The sequence below is a fragment of the Vigna umbellata genome, chromosome 5 (assembly GCF_029865625.1).
Source record: "Vigna umbellata cultivar VRB3 chromosome 5, Vumbellata_1.0, whole genome shotgun sequence".
Taxonomy (NCBI): domain Eukaryota; kingdom Viridiplantae; phylum Streptophyta; class Magnoliopsida; order Fabales; family Fabaceae; genus Vigna; species Vigna umbellata.
This window is the reverse complement of record NC_142169.1, coordinates 16,903,547-16,919,288: the sequence shown is the minus strand read 5'-3', so window position 1 is coordinate 16,919,288 and position 15,742 is coordinate 16,903,547.

Below are 15,742 nucleotides of genomic sequence, written 5' to 3'. Positions count from 1 at the left end.
GCCAGATTCAACTTCTTGTTTCCCCAGAAATTTTATTGTTTTATCTATTCTTTTTATTTCATCTTTGTGGAAGGATGAGAAGTTGTCTAACCGGCTCTGCCAGATTCAACTTCTTGTTTCCCCTGAATTTTTATATTAATATTATTTTGATGGTAAGGGCAACTAATTATTTTTGTATGAATTTATAAATATACGAATGTTGAACTGGTGTTCTCTTGCGAAACTGTTTTATGACTTTTATTATATTGGGTGTTATAACTGAAACTGTTAAATTGTACATGTTCTGATGTGATGAATTTATTGAATGAGTTTGTTGGCTGAAATTGATCTTGTTAGAAGGTCTGGAGTAAGGGTTCTGTAATAGCTTATATATGAGTATTAAATAGATATACAGATACTGTTTGAGGTTGTTGTGAGAGGAAGTAAAAATATTAAAATTAGGCATTTTAGATTTAGAGCATAAGACAACAAGGTAGATAAATTAAATAAATAAATTGATTAATTATTGAGGGCCTCCCTTTGTTGGTAGGATAGAGGAACCTTAAAAACCTGAGTTGGCACATCCCTGATCATAGAGCAGCCCTGGTCTGGTCCAGTCAGTTGTGACTAGTCATATGTGCTGGCGTCGAAGGTGAGTTTGATGCGTTCAGACATCTGGGTCCTCTCCGGTGACCAATTGGGGTAAAGAAAAATCTCTACTAGGATGAAAATAAAATAAAACAAGTTGATTGTAGATGCATAATATTATCATGGTAAAAATTTCATATATATTTTATTTATCATTACATTGAGCCCAGACTTTAATATGTAGTTCCTACGATATGTTGATATATTTTGGTTGATCCATGATCTTTGTTTGGTGAAAATATGTTGAGTTATACTCGTTATGGGCAAAATGAGTTTATAATATGAAGCATGATATATGGCAATATGTTTAATTTATTGATACCAAAACGGGTTATTATGAATTCATGATTAAAGAATGAACATGATTGAGTTAGGTGGATAAGAGGGTATGAATTGTTGGTTTTATGAAATGTTGGAGTGGATATGAGAAATCATTACTTATGAAATGATGTTTACTACCGGGAGTAGTATGTTCGAGTTATACCATGAGAGTTTGGTATGAGCAATGTAACACCTGAGGTTTATGAAAGCAGGCAGAAAGTGGTCTGACCATAAGGCTTTGACATAAACATATGATTCGTAAGTTATATAGAAGCAGGCAGAGAGGGGTCTGACCATAAGGCTTCAGAAAGTAAGACATAGTATATAAGTGAGGCTTAAGGAAGCAGGCAGAGAGCGGTCTGACCATAAGGCTTCATGAGTAAGCATGGTACACTTGTAAGATTTATGGAAATGGAAAAGATGATTTTGATAATGATGAATTAATGACATCGGAATAATGATATTTTATCAATTGCAGAAATACATGATTATAATATTTTTATTACAAGTTTAATGATTTTATGATATGGTTGGCTTACCCTTATTTGTTTGTACTATGATCATATAACTCATGTTATATGTGATTAGATAATGTTGCAGATGCGGTTGAAAAAGCTTAGAGATGAGAGAGATGCGGGGAAAAAAAACTTTCAGGGATTTTTGTAAAAAGAATAAATTTGTATTGGGAAGATTATGTTGTGTAAAACTTATAAGTTGAAATTTCAATGGTGAAGACTATATTGTTTAAAGTTTGTAAGTTTGGTACTGTACTTTGGAGTAATTGAAATAAAGTTTGATTGTTTATATGAGATATCAAATTAATTTAGTCTCTACTATTAGTAATACCCTTTAAAATATTAGGGTGTTACATTTTGGTATCAGAGCCTGGTTTTCGAAAATATTTTGGGACTCTGGGGAGTGAAATTATTATTCTTAGTAAAATATCAATTGAGTTGATTCTTGTTTTATTGGAAACTAGACTCAAAGAGCTTCAATTTGACTACTCATACACATATTTTGGACTTCGGGAAGGAGTCTAACTGAGCTGGGGAAAACGTGACAGTTTTACTGTCCAGGGGCTAGCGTCCAACCTTAATTTTAGGTGTATTTTTACAAGTTGCAACTTTTTGGAGTGAGTAGGTTGTGTTCTGCACTGGGAGAACATTTTGAGACCCTTTGGAGACTTTCCTTCCATGTTTTAGGGCTGGAAAATGGTTTAGGATGGTCCATTGGTTGTTTATTATTGTTAAGTGCCAAGTGCATGGGTCCTTAGTTGTCTAAGGCATCTTCTTTTAATTCCAAATCAGATTTGGAGTTTTGGAGGAGAGTAGAGAGGTCCTTGGTGGGAGGTGAACGAAATCCTAAGTGTCCTAAGTGTGGAGGCTGACTTGGTCTAGCAAGGAGGAGAGGAGTTGCTCTTTTTGAAGAAGAGTTTAAGGTGTTTTAGTCTTCATGAGGTAAGAGGAGCTAACTCAACTTAATTTCTAGAATTTTGTAGTTAGAAATATGGTTCCAATTGCTTGACTTTGATGAAGGGGAGCTAATCCTTTCTTGTTATGATCATGAATAAGAATATGAATATGTTAAAAATTTGGTAATGGTAGTTATCTATTGATTTGTGTAAAATTTGGTTTTCATGATTATAATTTCTTATTTTCGAGTTACTGTGGTGATAAATTTCTATTAATTGTTTTCACCGTTGGATTTAGCTAAAATTTTAATATGTGAATCCTAAGACATATTACTAAACTTTGACTGTTCGGATTTGAAAATAGAAGTCTGTACTTGGAGAAATAAATCCTATAAGTTTGAGTAAATTAGTTACCCCTGTAATTACTAAGTTGTCTCAGTAAAATATAGAATTCTGACCTATTTGACCGTTAGATCAACCTCAAAATTTGATATAGAATCCCTAAGACATATTAATACACTGTGACCGATCGGATTTGAAATTGAAGGTCTATGCTTAGAGAAAGAAATTTCGAAAGTTTGAAATATTTGATGAACAATGTGATTCTGTTCTTAAGTTATAATGGTAACAATTTCATATATATTCCATTTACCGTTAGATTGAGCCCAAACTTTAGTATGGAGTTCATAAGACATATTAGGTGATCTTGACCGTTCAGATTTGGAATTAGATGTCTGTGCTTAGAGGAATTCATTCCGTATTTTGAGTTTAACCGAGAATCACTTAAATTTCTGTCTCTGAGTTACCTCGGTAAAACCTTCATATCTACTTAGTTAACCGTTAGATTAACCTGAAACTTTAGTATGAGGTTTCTAACAGATAGGAACATACTTCGACCGTTCGGATTTTAGATCGGAGGTACCGATTTAGAGATATTAATTTTGTAACTTCTCAGGGATCTCAATATTGCTTAATTTATGTTTTTGGATCATTTATAGAAAAATTGATGATTTCCGCCTCATTAACTGTTGGATTGGACTGAAAAGCTTACCATATGATCTAAACATGTTGTTGATTAGTTTGATTGGTTCAGATCGTCGATAAATAATATGTTGAAAAAGGTAATTTGGTTAATTTGTGCTACTTTGGTAAGAAGGCAGAATTGAAACTGAGATATGTTGATTGGTTATTATGTGCTTGTTGAGCATGATTGGTTTGGTATTAGTGGTTGAGATGACATGTGATTGGTTATGAATGATATGTTAGGAAAATGTAATTTTGTTAATTTATGCTACATTGGTAAGTAGACAGAAGGGAATTGAGAAAAGTTCACCGGTTCTCTTATGTTTGTTGAATATGATTAGTTTTGGATGGGTTGTGGTTGGTTATGAATAATTTGTTGAAATAATGTAAATGATGTTGGTTTGCGCTACCTTGGTAAGTAGGCGAGTAGATGTTGGGTCTGCGTTACTTTGGTAAGTAAGCAGGGTGATTTGCGCTACTTTGATAAGTAGGCAGGATGAGATGATGAATGAAGAGATAAAGAGAATGATATAAATCGGGCTACTTTGATAAGTAGGCAGATTAACTATGTGAGTATTGTCTTGCTGCGCTACTTTGGTAAGTAGGCAGAAGATCTTGTTTTATGCTACTTTGGTAAGTAGGCGAATTAATTATACCGTACTGCTTTGGTAAGTAGACAATAATGTCTTGTTGTGCTGCTTTGATAAGTAGACAATATTGTCTTGCGGTGCTACTTTGATAAGTAGAGAGAATAACTTGGTTTGTACTACTTTGGTAAGTAGGTCGGATGAGGTGAAGTTGTAACACTTTGATAAGTGGAATAGTAAAATTGTTGAGCAATGATATTGTGATAATATGTTGAGTGGGTGTGCTTAACTGTATTGAATACTGTGGATGTATTATTAACGGATTGTGAATGGATTGTATGCTTGTTTCAGTTAGCTCACCCTATTGTTTGTGTTTGTGTATGTGAATGCAATGATCGTATAATGTGTCATATTATACGGGAGCATAAACTATTTCAGATGAATTAGCATATGGTTCTAGACTTGCTTAGAAGATGAGAGATCTGTGAAAAAAAAAAAAAAAAAAAAGAGACATGGGGGATTTCTAAATAAATATATTTTGAAATTTCAAACTGTGTGGAATTTTAAATTTAAGAAGTTTATGAACTGTGTGAAATTTTATTTTAGAAGACTTGTGTTGTAATACAACACTTAATATTTTGTTGGTGTTGAAAATTGTTAAAGAAAAGTAATATATGCATTTTTGTGGAAAAATAAATTGTAACGCCTAAATCGGGGTGTTACACTATTGGGTATCAGAGCAATGGTTTTCGAAAATTCATATCTCTTTTGTAAGTAATCTTTTGTTAAATAGTCTTTGTTTAAATAAATAATTTTCGAGGACGAAAATAATTGTTGTTGGGGAGATTGTAAGATCCTTGAAAATATTTGTAAGTTAGATACTAGATAAAAAAAAAATTTAAAAAAACAAAAAAAAAATAGTGAATAGTAAATTGTGAATAGTAAATAGTAAAAAGTGAATAGTAAAAAAAAAAATTATTTTTGGAAAGGATAAGTGTTACACGTAGCTTTGAGATCAGAATTCACCAATTTGCAAATAAAAAATTATTTTTGTAATAGTAAAATGAATAAAAAAATGAATAGTACAAATGAATAGTAAAAATGAATAGTACAAATGAATAGTAAATTTTTTTACTATAAATAGCCAAGGGGGGAGGCTGAAAATTTACACCAAAGAACTTAGAAAAATGTTGAGAGAAGAGAGTTGGAAGAATTTCTAACTGCAAAGGGGATATTCTGGAAGTTTTCAGAGAGCGAGGAGATTAAGTCTGTAATAGAGGTAAGGGAAGCCACTCTTATACTTTGCTTTTCTCTAATCCTAAATCTTGAATATGTAGTATTTTGTTGCTGTATGGTCTTGAATTTTGAATGAGAACATTTATTTGTTTCTTTTGTATTTTTGGAAGGACGAGAAGTTGTCTAACCGGCTCTGCCAGATTCAACTTCTTGTTTCCCCAAAACTTTGGTTGTTTCTTATATCTTTATATTGTATTTTTGGAAGGACGAGAAGTTGTCTAACCGGCTCTGCCAGATTCAACTTCTTGTTTCCCCAAAGCTTTTGTTGTTTTTTTTTTATATCTTTATATTGTATTTTTGGAAGGATGTGAAGTTGTCTAACCGGCTCTGCCAGATTCAACTTCTTGTTTCCCCAGAAATTTTATTGTTTTATCTATTCTTTTTATTTCATCTTTGTGGAAGGATGAGAAGTTGTCTAACCGGCTCTGCCAGATTCAACTTCTTGTTTCCCCTGAATTTTTATATTAATATTATTTTGATGGTAAGGGCAACTAATTATTTTTGTATGAATTTATAAATATACGAATGTTGAACTGGTGTTCTCTTGCGAAACTGTTTTATGACTTTTATTATATTGGGTGTTATAACTGAAACTGTTAAATTGTACATGTTCTGATGTGATGAATTTATTGAATGAGTTTGTTGGCTGAAATTGATCTTGTTAGAAGGTCTGGAGTAAGGGTTCTGTAATAGCTTATATATGAGTATTAAATAGATATACAGATACTGTTTGAGGTTGTTGTGAGAGGAAGTAAAAATATTAAAATTAGGCATTTTAGATTTAGAGCATAAGACAACAAGGTAGATAAATTAAATAAATAAATTGATTAATTATTGAGGGCCTCCCTTTGTTGGTAGGATAGAGGAACCTTAAAAACCTGAGTTGGCACATCCCTGATCATAGAGCAGCCCTGGTCTGGTCCAGTCAGTTGTGACTAGTCATATGTGCTGGCGTCGAAGGTGAGTTTGATGCGTTCAGACATCTGGGTCCTCTCCGGTGACCAATTGGGGTAAAGAAAAATCTCTACTAGGATGAAAATAAAATAAAACAAGTTGATTGTAGATGCATAATATTATCATGGTAAAAATTTCATATATATTTTATTTATCATTACATTGAGCCCAGACTTTAATATGTAGTTCCTACGATATGTTGATATATTTTGGTTGATCCATGATCTTTGTTTGGTGAAAATATGTTGAGTTATACTCGTTATGGGCAAAATGAGTTTATAATATGAAGCATGATATATGGCAATATGTTTAATTTATTGATACCAAAACGGGTTATTATGAATTCATGATTAAAGAATGAACATGATTGAGTTAGGTGGATAAGAGGGTATGAATTGTTGGTTTTATGAAATGTTGGAGTGGATATGAGAAATCATTACTTATGAAATGATGTTTACTACCGGGAGTAGTATGTTCGAGTTATACCATGAGAGTTTGGTATGAGCAATGTAACACCTGAGGTTTATGAAAGCAGGCAGAAAGTGGTCTGACCATAAGGCTTTGACATAAACATATGATTCGTAAGTTATATAGAAGCAGGCAGAGAGGGGTCTGACCATAAGGCTTCAGAAAGTAAGACATAGTATATAAGTGAGGCTTAAGGAAGCAGGCAGAGAGCGGTCTGACCATAAGGCTTCATGAGTAAGCATGGTACACTTGTAAGATTTATGGAAATGGAAAAGATGATTTTGATAATGATGAATTAATGACATCGGAATAATGATATTTTATCAATTGCAGAAATACATGATTATAATATTTTTATTACAAGTTTAATGATTTTATGATATGGTTGGCTTACCCTTATTTGTTTGTACTATGATCATATAACTCATGTTATATGTGATTAGATAATGTTGCAGATGCGGTTGAAAAAGCTTAGAGATGAGAGAGATGCGGGGAAAAAAAACTTTCAGGGATTTTTGTAAAAAGAATAAATTTGTATTGGGAAGATTATGTTGTGTAAAACTTATAAGTTGAAATTTCAATGGTGAAGACTATATTGTTTAAAGTTTGTAAGTTTGGTACTGTACTTTGGAGTAATTGAAATAAAGTTTGATTGTTTATATGAGATATCAAATTAATTTAGTCTCTACTATTAGTAATACCCTTTAAAATATTAGGGTGTTACAAGAAAGGCAAGTAATTAACTCTAATTATTAATCTTTATTACAAGATTATTACGGAAAGTCACTGACTTGAGAGTCGGAGTGTCTTCTACAGGCACCCTTCCCAGCGGCTAGGACAAGGAGAAGAGAAAGAACAACGTAACCTAGAGGATGGAGCGGACAACTTTGAATGCTTTGAGTTAGGGGTCTCAACTCTACCGAAACATTTTGGCGTCTACCGTGGGGCCCGAGCGGCATCCCCTGTAATCATGAGGAATCAGATGAGCGCTTGGTCTCGACATCGTTGCTTCGGTTATAAAAAATTCATCACCTGTACATTCTTATTCACGTACTATTTATCACTAAGTGCAAGGCTATAAAAAATTGTTTTACAAAAGCTAATATAAAAACATTCTTAGTCTTGTACTATTTATCACTAAGTGCAAGGTTATAAAACATTGTTTTTACAAAAGCCGATATAAGAACAGATAAGTCCAAAACTCTATATTTGTGCTCAAAATATGGATAAACTTTTTTTTGATATATATATTTCAAGGGGATAAAATGAATCCCTTTCTTTTTGCTTTTGAGATTTAGATTGCTTTATTATCCTTAACTACAGTTGTAAGGAATTATCAGAACATTTTTAATTCACAACAAGCCAGAGAAGGAGCAAAAAATACCGACGCATGGGTGGCATGTGATGCAGTGCAGAACTCATTGTTAACCACTATAAGATGAGGAGCAACAACAAGAGCTACAACCTGGACGACATGGGATGTAGTGCGGAACTCATTTTTGTTGACCTGGCTAAGGACTTTCTCAAAGCCAACCCTAACTCATATGCCCTGGTGCCCAACATGGACAACATAACTCTCAATTGGTACTTCAACAACGATTAATCCATGCTCCTCTGCAACTGCATTTTTCGAATAGGCGGCACAGTCGTCCTCCTCTCCATCTACCAAATAACCTTTATGTTCAAGTGCAAAAAAAAATAAAAAAAAATGATAAATTAATTGATGAACTGACCACTTATTGTCCTCATGAAAAAGAGGGTATTTTAAATTCTACAATGAATGCTGGAAGATTTTCAATGCACTTTAGAGGGAATGCTTTCTTATTTGTCTCCATTCTAATGTAAACATGGTCATCTCTGTATTAACTAGAAGCGATAAAATTTTACTCTTTGACTTGTGTATTTTGAGGCTACTTTTCAGGTTCATATCTACGGATGGAATATTCATACACGATAAGGGATATCGTAAAACAATTTACATAGTCCATCTAAGACTTGAGTAAAGGAAAGACTTCGTGATTGGAGTCCCTCACCAGAAGCACCCTCCGTGAATGGGGTCTTCAAATGGTTGTGACCATTTGGTCTCAACGCATCCTAATGCAATTATCTAAACATGGACAGGCTCCAATGTTAATTGCTCGAAAATGTGTTAGTCTTCCTATCCCATGGTTTTAGGTCATGGTAGACCATTTTTCTTTTGTGCAGGATATAGCCCGGACATACCTTGGTCTCTCTCCCGCTTGATCACAAGCATTAATCGTTAATATCTCGGCCATGACACATCCTAATATGGATTTATCATTTTTGTCTTCAAACGTTCAACCTAGGACCGAACGGTCTCGCTCGCCTAGTCGTTCGGCCTTATAACAAAATACACTAATATTAATTGTTTAAGTCATAAATGTGTTAGTCTGATTGTCTAACTTTTTTTTGATCGTTTAAATTCGAATTATTATTCTTCAGTGTAGAGGACAAGACTCTGCATACAAACCACTTGGCCAATTGGAGCTCATTGCTCGGTGAGGAGTTCTTCGTAAACTCTCACCCAAGTATTTTTGACCTAGGGAACGCTTTTTAGCTCCTAGAGTCCGTCGTTTGGTGAGGAATGCTTCTGTAGCTCTCACCTGAGTCTTTCTGACTTAGGGAACGCTTATGTATCTCCTAGAGTCCACTACACGGTGAGGAATGTTTTCGTAGCTCTCACCTGAGTCTTTTTGACCTAATGCTTCCATAGCTCCTAAAGTCTGCAACTCGGTGAGGAACGCTTCTGTAGCTCTCACTTAAGCCTCTTCGACCAAGGGAAGGTTTTCGTAACTCTTAGTGTTCGCTGCTCAGAGTAGAGAGGAATGAAGATTTAAAGTGCATCGAAAATAGACTCCTTAATACAACGTGAGGGGCTTATCTTAAGCTCATAATAATCCCTACACACCTCTTCCAAATAGTTTGCTTGGGCTTGGAGGGCTTCTGTACTGTATGACCATCGGTCAGCCAAAGATTAGGCGGTCGACCCTTCACAACGAAATGACCGACCGATTTGGAATAGTCAATAATGACAAGTAATCTGAGCAATAATAGCTATTAATGGACAATTAATGAGAATAATAGTCATTGATTGATAATTAATAGGAATAATGTCATTTATTGGTAGTAAATGAGTCAGACCTAATGGTAAGCTCAATATAATATCTATAAACGAAAAAGGCAGGTAATTAACTCTAATTACTAATCTTTATTACAAGATTATTACGCAAAGTCATTGACTTGTGCATCAGAGTGTCTTCTGCAGGCACCCTCCCCACGGCTAGGACAAGGAAAGAAGAGAGAACAACGTGGCGTAGAGGATAGAGTGAACAACTTTGAATGCTTTGAGTAAGGGATCTCTACCCAACCGAAACATAAAACAATATAATATGTGACACTTGAATGTGTTTCTCTCTTTCACTAATATTTCTCTCTCAAAGAATATTGAGCTTCAGACGATATAAGAACACTTTGAGCTTTTCTATCTTTTTACGTTTCTATTCTTTGCATGTCATCTTTTTTGCACTTTTCATCAACAACTTTTCTTCAAGCTTTCTTCTATATATAGCTTCTCTTAAAATATGATTGTTACACAAAAAGGTTGACTTCATAAGAGTAGGTAACGTTTAGATGTGAAGTCTGACTTTAGTCTACTTTGTAGGATTCATATCTTTTTTCTCATGGCCTTAATCGAAACTGAGCTTATACGATGTGACTAACCATAGGGCTTCAAGGAAAACATTTCCATAGATGTTATTCTTCTTTCCCAATACTTTTTTCTTGGGGGTCGTGATTTTGATCATATATTTATGTTTTATTTCTCAAATAACTCTCCACAATATATAAATACTTTTGTTTTTACTAATTTATTTGAGAATTTTTTTTGTTAGTTTATTTTATATTTACTTTTTTTCTTCATCATGTTTTAATACGATTTTGTTTTTTCTTTTCTATTCTTTTTATATTGGTGTTATTTATTGTGAATTTTTAATACAATGTTAAAATATTATGAAAAATAAAATAGAAGTTATTTGTGTACACAAAATAAACAATTCATATATGTTTAGAATCTTATGTGTGAGTCTAAGGTCTCACGTTAAATAAATATGAGAAAGTTAAACATATAGGTCTAAACCTTATACAAAATAAAAAAAAAATACGATAAACTTATTGTTTTAAAGTTTTAGATTGAAAGTGGTGTTAATCATTTATGTGAAGTGAACTCCTTATTTTAAAGTTTTAGATTGAAAGTGATGTAAATCATTTATGTAAAATGAACTCATATCTCATTAGTATTATCTATCCCAATGAATTCTATATAAATAAAACACATAAGTAATATTAAAACCATCACGTTAAGATTTGTAGTTAAAAATAATGTGAATTTCTTATTAAGTGAATGGATGTTGCATTAATGTTATCAATTGTCTCAGACAATAACACTCCTTAATATATAAATACATATTTATATGATATTTATCTTAATTTTTGTTTAAATTCCTAAGATAACTACATACTTCACTTGACGCGTGTTTAACTATGCATAAAATGATCGTATTACTGTTTTGAAGCCATTTTAACCACAACACAACTATAATTACTAAATAACTTATTTTGATTTTTTATTTAAAGGTAGTTGAAACAATTAATATAAAAGTCCTTGTTTATAAAAGTTTTAAAAATAAGGGAAATGAAAATGAAAAGGGTTTTATAAGGAAAAATTATTTTCTATATTTTCATCTTGAATTCCAAATTAACCAAAATAATATAGAATTAAACTAGCATCACATCATCATGGGTGGATCCTAAATGTTCATTTTACAACAAAAACAATATAGAATCTCATTTTTAATAAAACTCATATTTCCAAAATAACTAAGAATTTATAGATTACAAATCTAAAACTTATATTCACGAAACATCACGATTTGACTTTATGTGAAGGTTAGTGAATTGTATCTTTTAAAGATAAATTATTTTACACGAAATATAGATAATTAATATTATAACAAAAAATAAACAGTAAAATATTGGGAGGAAAACGTATTTACATAAATTTTGTATTATTACATAAAGTTATACGTGAGAAATGCTATAAAGCACTTATGGTAGCATTAAAATATAATGAATGGTTATAAGTTAAAATAGCAACTAAAAACTGTTAACATCCCTGTCTTTTTGAAAAATATTTCAAATATATACGTCTAATAAGCAACCTAAAATGTGTGAATATGTTAATAAAAATAAAATAAAAACCTAAAATTTTAACATTCATTATTAAAAAAAAATTATCTCACAAATATATCACATTGTAGATTGAATAATATTATCACAAGAATTATTTGAAATCGCCTTTTTAAATAAAATTCCAAAAAGGGGAGTGCTATTTTCTGATCATTAAAATTAAAAAAAACAACAACTTTAATAATAGTAAGTTTCAGTTACAATTCATGACCCTCAAAAAGACGTTCACAAAAAGATCTAACTCCTTACTTTTTGATACGTTAACAGTGTACTGATACAAGCACCTCCGAAGTTATAACGACAACGCAAACATTCACTAAGTTATTGAATTGAGCCTGTATATATTACTAGTTTTTCTCAAGTTAAATCCACCTAACTATATTTTCATCGATTTAATGGCAACATTTCTTATGGCTTCATATGCATCCATTGTTACCGTTGTTCTTTATGCATTCTTCATTAACAATGCAATAGCCAGAAACTTTCCTCGGAGTGTAAAAGAGAGACTAATTGGTCTAGAACCAATTCATCATTACTCAATGCAAACAAGAAAAGTTGATCAGATTTTAAGGAGGGGTTCAAAAGATTCATATATCAATCATCCAAACTCCTTACAATCAAGTGATGTTTATAATATTAAGCGTACAGTCCCATCAGGTCCAAATCCACTTCACAACAATTTCTTACAATCCAGTGATAGTTATCATATTAAGCGACAAGTCCCGTCAGGTCCAAATCCACTCCACAACAATTTATTACAATCCAGTAATGGTTATCATATTAAGCGACAAGTCCCATCAGGTCCAAATCCACTCCACAACAATTTCTTACAATCCAGTGATAGTTATCATATTAAGCGACAAGTCCCGTCAGGTCCAAATCCACTTCACAACAATTTCTTACAATCAAGTGATAGTTATCATATTAAGCGACAAGTCCCGACAGGTCCAAATCCACTTCACAACAATTTCTTACAATCCAGTGATACTTATCATATTAAGCGACAAGTCCCATCAGGTCCAAATCCACTTCATAACAATTTCTTACAATCTAGTAATAGTTATCATATTAAGCGACAAGTCCTATCAGGTCCAAATCCACTCCAGAACAATTCAAAAGATATAATTGTGTAAGACAAATTCAATTAATGAATAACTCTATCTATGTATACATGAATGATGATATGAATAAATAAATATGTTGTAATAAATTTTAAAACATTTCTAATAATCAAAATATTTTTTTCTTCAATGTGCATATTACTAGCCAGAATAATCATTAATAAAGAAAAAATTTAGAAGAGAAATAAATAAATAACTAAACTAGTGACGAGCAAGGTATCACGAAAATTAATTTGGTCAATTTTATTAGTTGGATACGCAATTTAATGACTTAACTTTGGCTTAATAAATTTTGAAGATTAGTTTAATCAAGAGGATTTATAGGATGAAATCAAGAAGAAAAACAAAGATAAAGCTAATAAAGAGAAGCTTTTAGTGTCTCTAGATGAACCAACTTTGAACAATTTGTGTACCAAAATTTTATGTGAAAATGGAAACCCAGGAATGGATGTGTAGTTGGTTAATGCTTAATACTAAGGTCTAAAAGAGGTTTTTGACCATCATTATGAAATCATCTTACCTTTCTTACCATTTCCGCCAGTAAAATTATTTATATTTTACTTAGTGAATAATATATTATATGACAATTATATTAGTGTGACAAATTAGTAACAACACCAAATTGTTAGAACTCATTTATCTTAACATACTTTAAAAAAAATTGGTAACTTATCAAGAATAACGAACATTTAAGACGATAACTTATTCTAATAGTAATCCAGTATAATATATTTAAATATGTTAAAGAACTTCACAATGAATTATGATAAAAGTATATTATTTGGTTATCATGAATATTCAATTTCATTATAAAAACCAAAAAATTATACCAGTTATGATTAAATTAATTTTAAACAAAATAAATTAAGTTTACTTTTATACATTTTTATTTTATTTTTTAATTAATTTTCTACTTATAATTTTTTATTAATAATATTATTAATAAATATCATTTTATATTATTTTTATCACTAAAAGTATTTTGGTAATCTTTAATTTCTATTTATTAAAATATTTTTTTATCTATCACATCATCAATTTCTTATAAACTTTACTTTCAAATTCACTTTAAGTTACATTCAAATCCTTTCAGAAAAAATAACACACAATTTACTCTCAAAGTTTTCTCAAATCGATATATTATTTCTCTCCCAAATCTACTCGTTTAAGTAAAAACACAATAAATTGTAGGGTAATTAAATTGGTGTTGGTACTAATAGAAATATAATTAAATTAATTAAAGAGAAAAAATATCACAGAAAGATTCTTTTATCAATAAACATTATGAACTAAGACAGTGAAGTCGGTTTTTAAATATTTTACATCTTAACAAAATCAAAGACATAATATTGTAATAATTTTTTTATAAAATATGAATGCAATTTAAGGTCATTGATACTTGAACTCTTTAACTTGAAATCACTATATTTTAAACCAAAACAAATATCATATATATATATATATATATATATATATATATATATATATATATATATATTAATCAAAATAGTTCAAATAATACATAATAGAAAAGAGAACAATTAATCCAATATATTAATCATCAAAATAAATTTATTTTTAAATTAAATCAAAGTATTTTAATTAAATAAAACATTTGATTTATTTTTCTTAAAAGATTATTAGAAAAAGTCTTAATTTTCTTTACTGCTTATAGTAAAATCACAAAAATAAGTATTAATTTCGCTTTTTCCATGTGTGCAAATTATAAAAAAAGACATAAAGTTTTTTACTTATTGTTCTTATTTAATATCAATTAAAGACTTCTAGTAAAATCATATTGGTTTTGATTTTTCCATGTGTGCAAATTATAAAAAAAATATAAAAGTTGTTCATTTATTGTTGTTATTTAATATCAATTAAATATGTGTTTGGATTGAGAAGAGGATTTGAAGAATAACAATGAGATGAATTTGAAGAAATAAAAATGTGATTATAGTATTGTTTATTTTAAGAGATATATGAAAGAATTTGATTTTTTTTAAATTTCATAAATAATTTGATAAATTTGAAAGATAAAAAAACGTTTCAATAGATTAAAATATAAAATTATTTTTTTGTTCTTATAATTAAAATGAATAGAAAATAAATTTTATTTAAGTAAAACTAATTTATAATTAACAAAAATATAATCTGTTTAGAACAAAGTTTTAGTAAATATAATAAATTTAAAATAAAATATGATTGATTGAAAAATCATTTTAATGATTTGTGAATTAAAAAATTAATAATATTATTATTTATTAATAAATGCATCTAACATATATCTTTTTAAACCTACCACGGAATTCAACGTTCTCTCACCAAAGCCGAATGGAACATATCTTTCTCACCAATCAAATCAATAGACATAATAAAGAAACACAAAAGCCAATGTTGTAAAATGAAAATATGAAGCGACAATCCTTTCTAATAATCTCACCAAACAAAAGATGAACTCGGCTTTTACATCTCCTTTAATAATGAAAAACAAACACATATGTTACTCACAATTCCGTCTCATTCAAAAATATATAAAAAAAACAACCACAATCTAAATTTTATCTCAGTAAAATCTGTTTATTTACACTAGAAGGAAATACATTGAATTCTGTAACCTAAAATCTTTTAAAAAATTCTCTATTAAATGAAATAATTTTATTATAGATGTA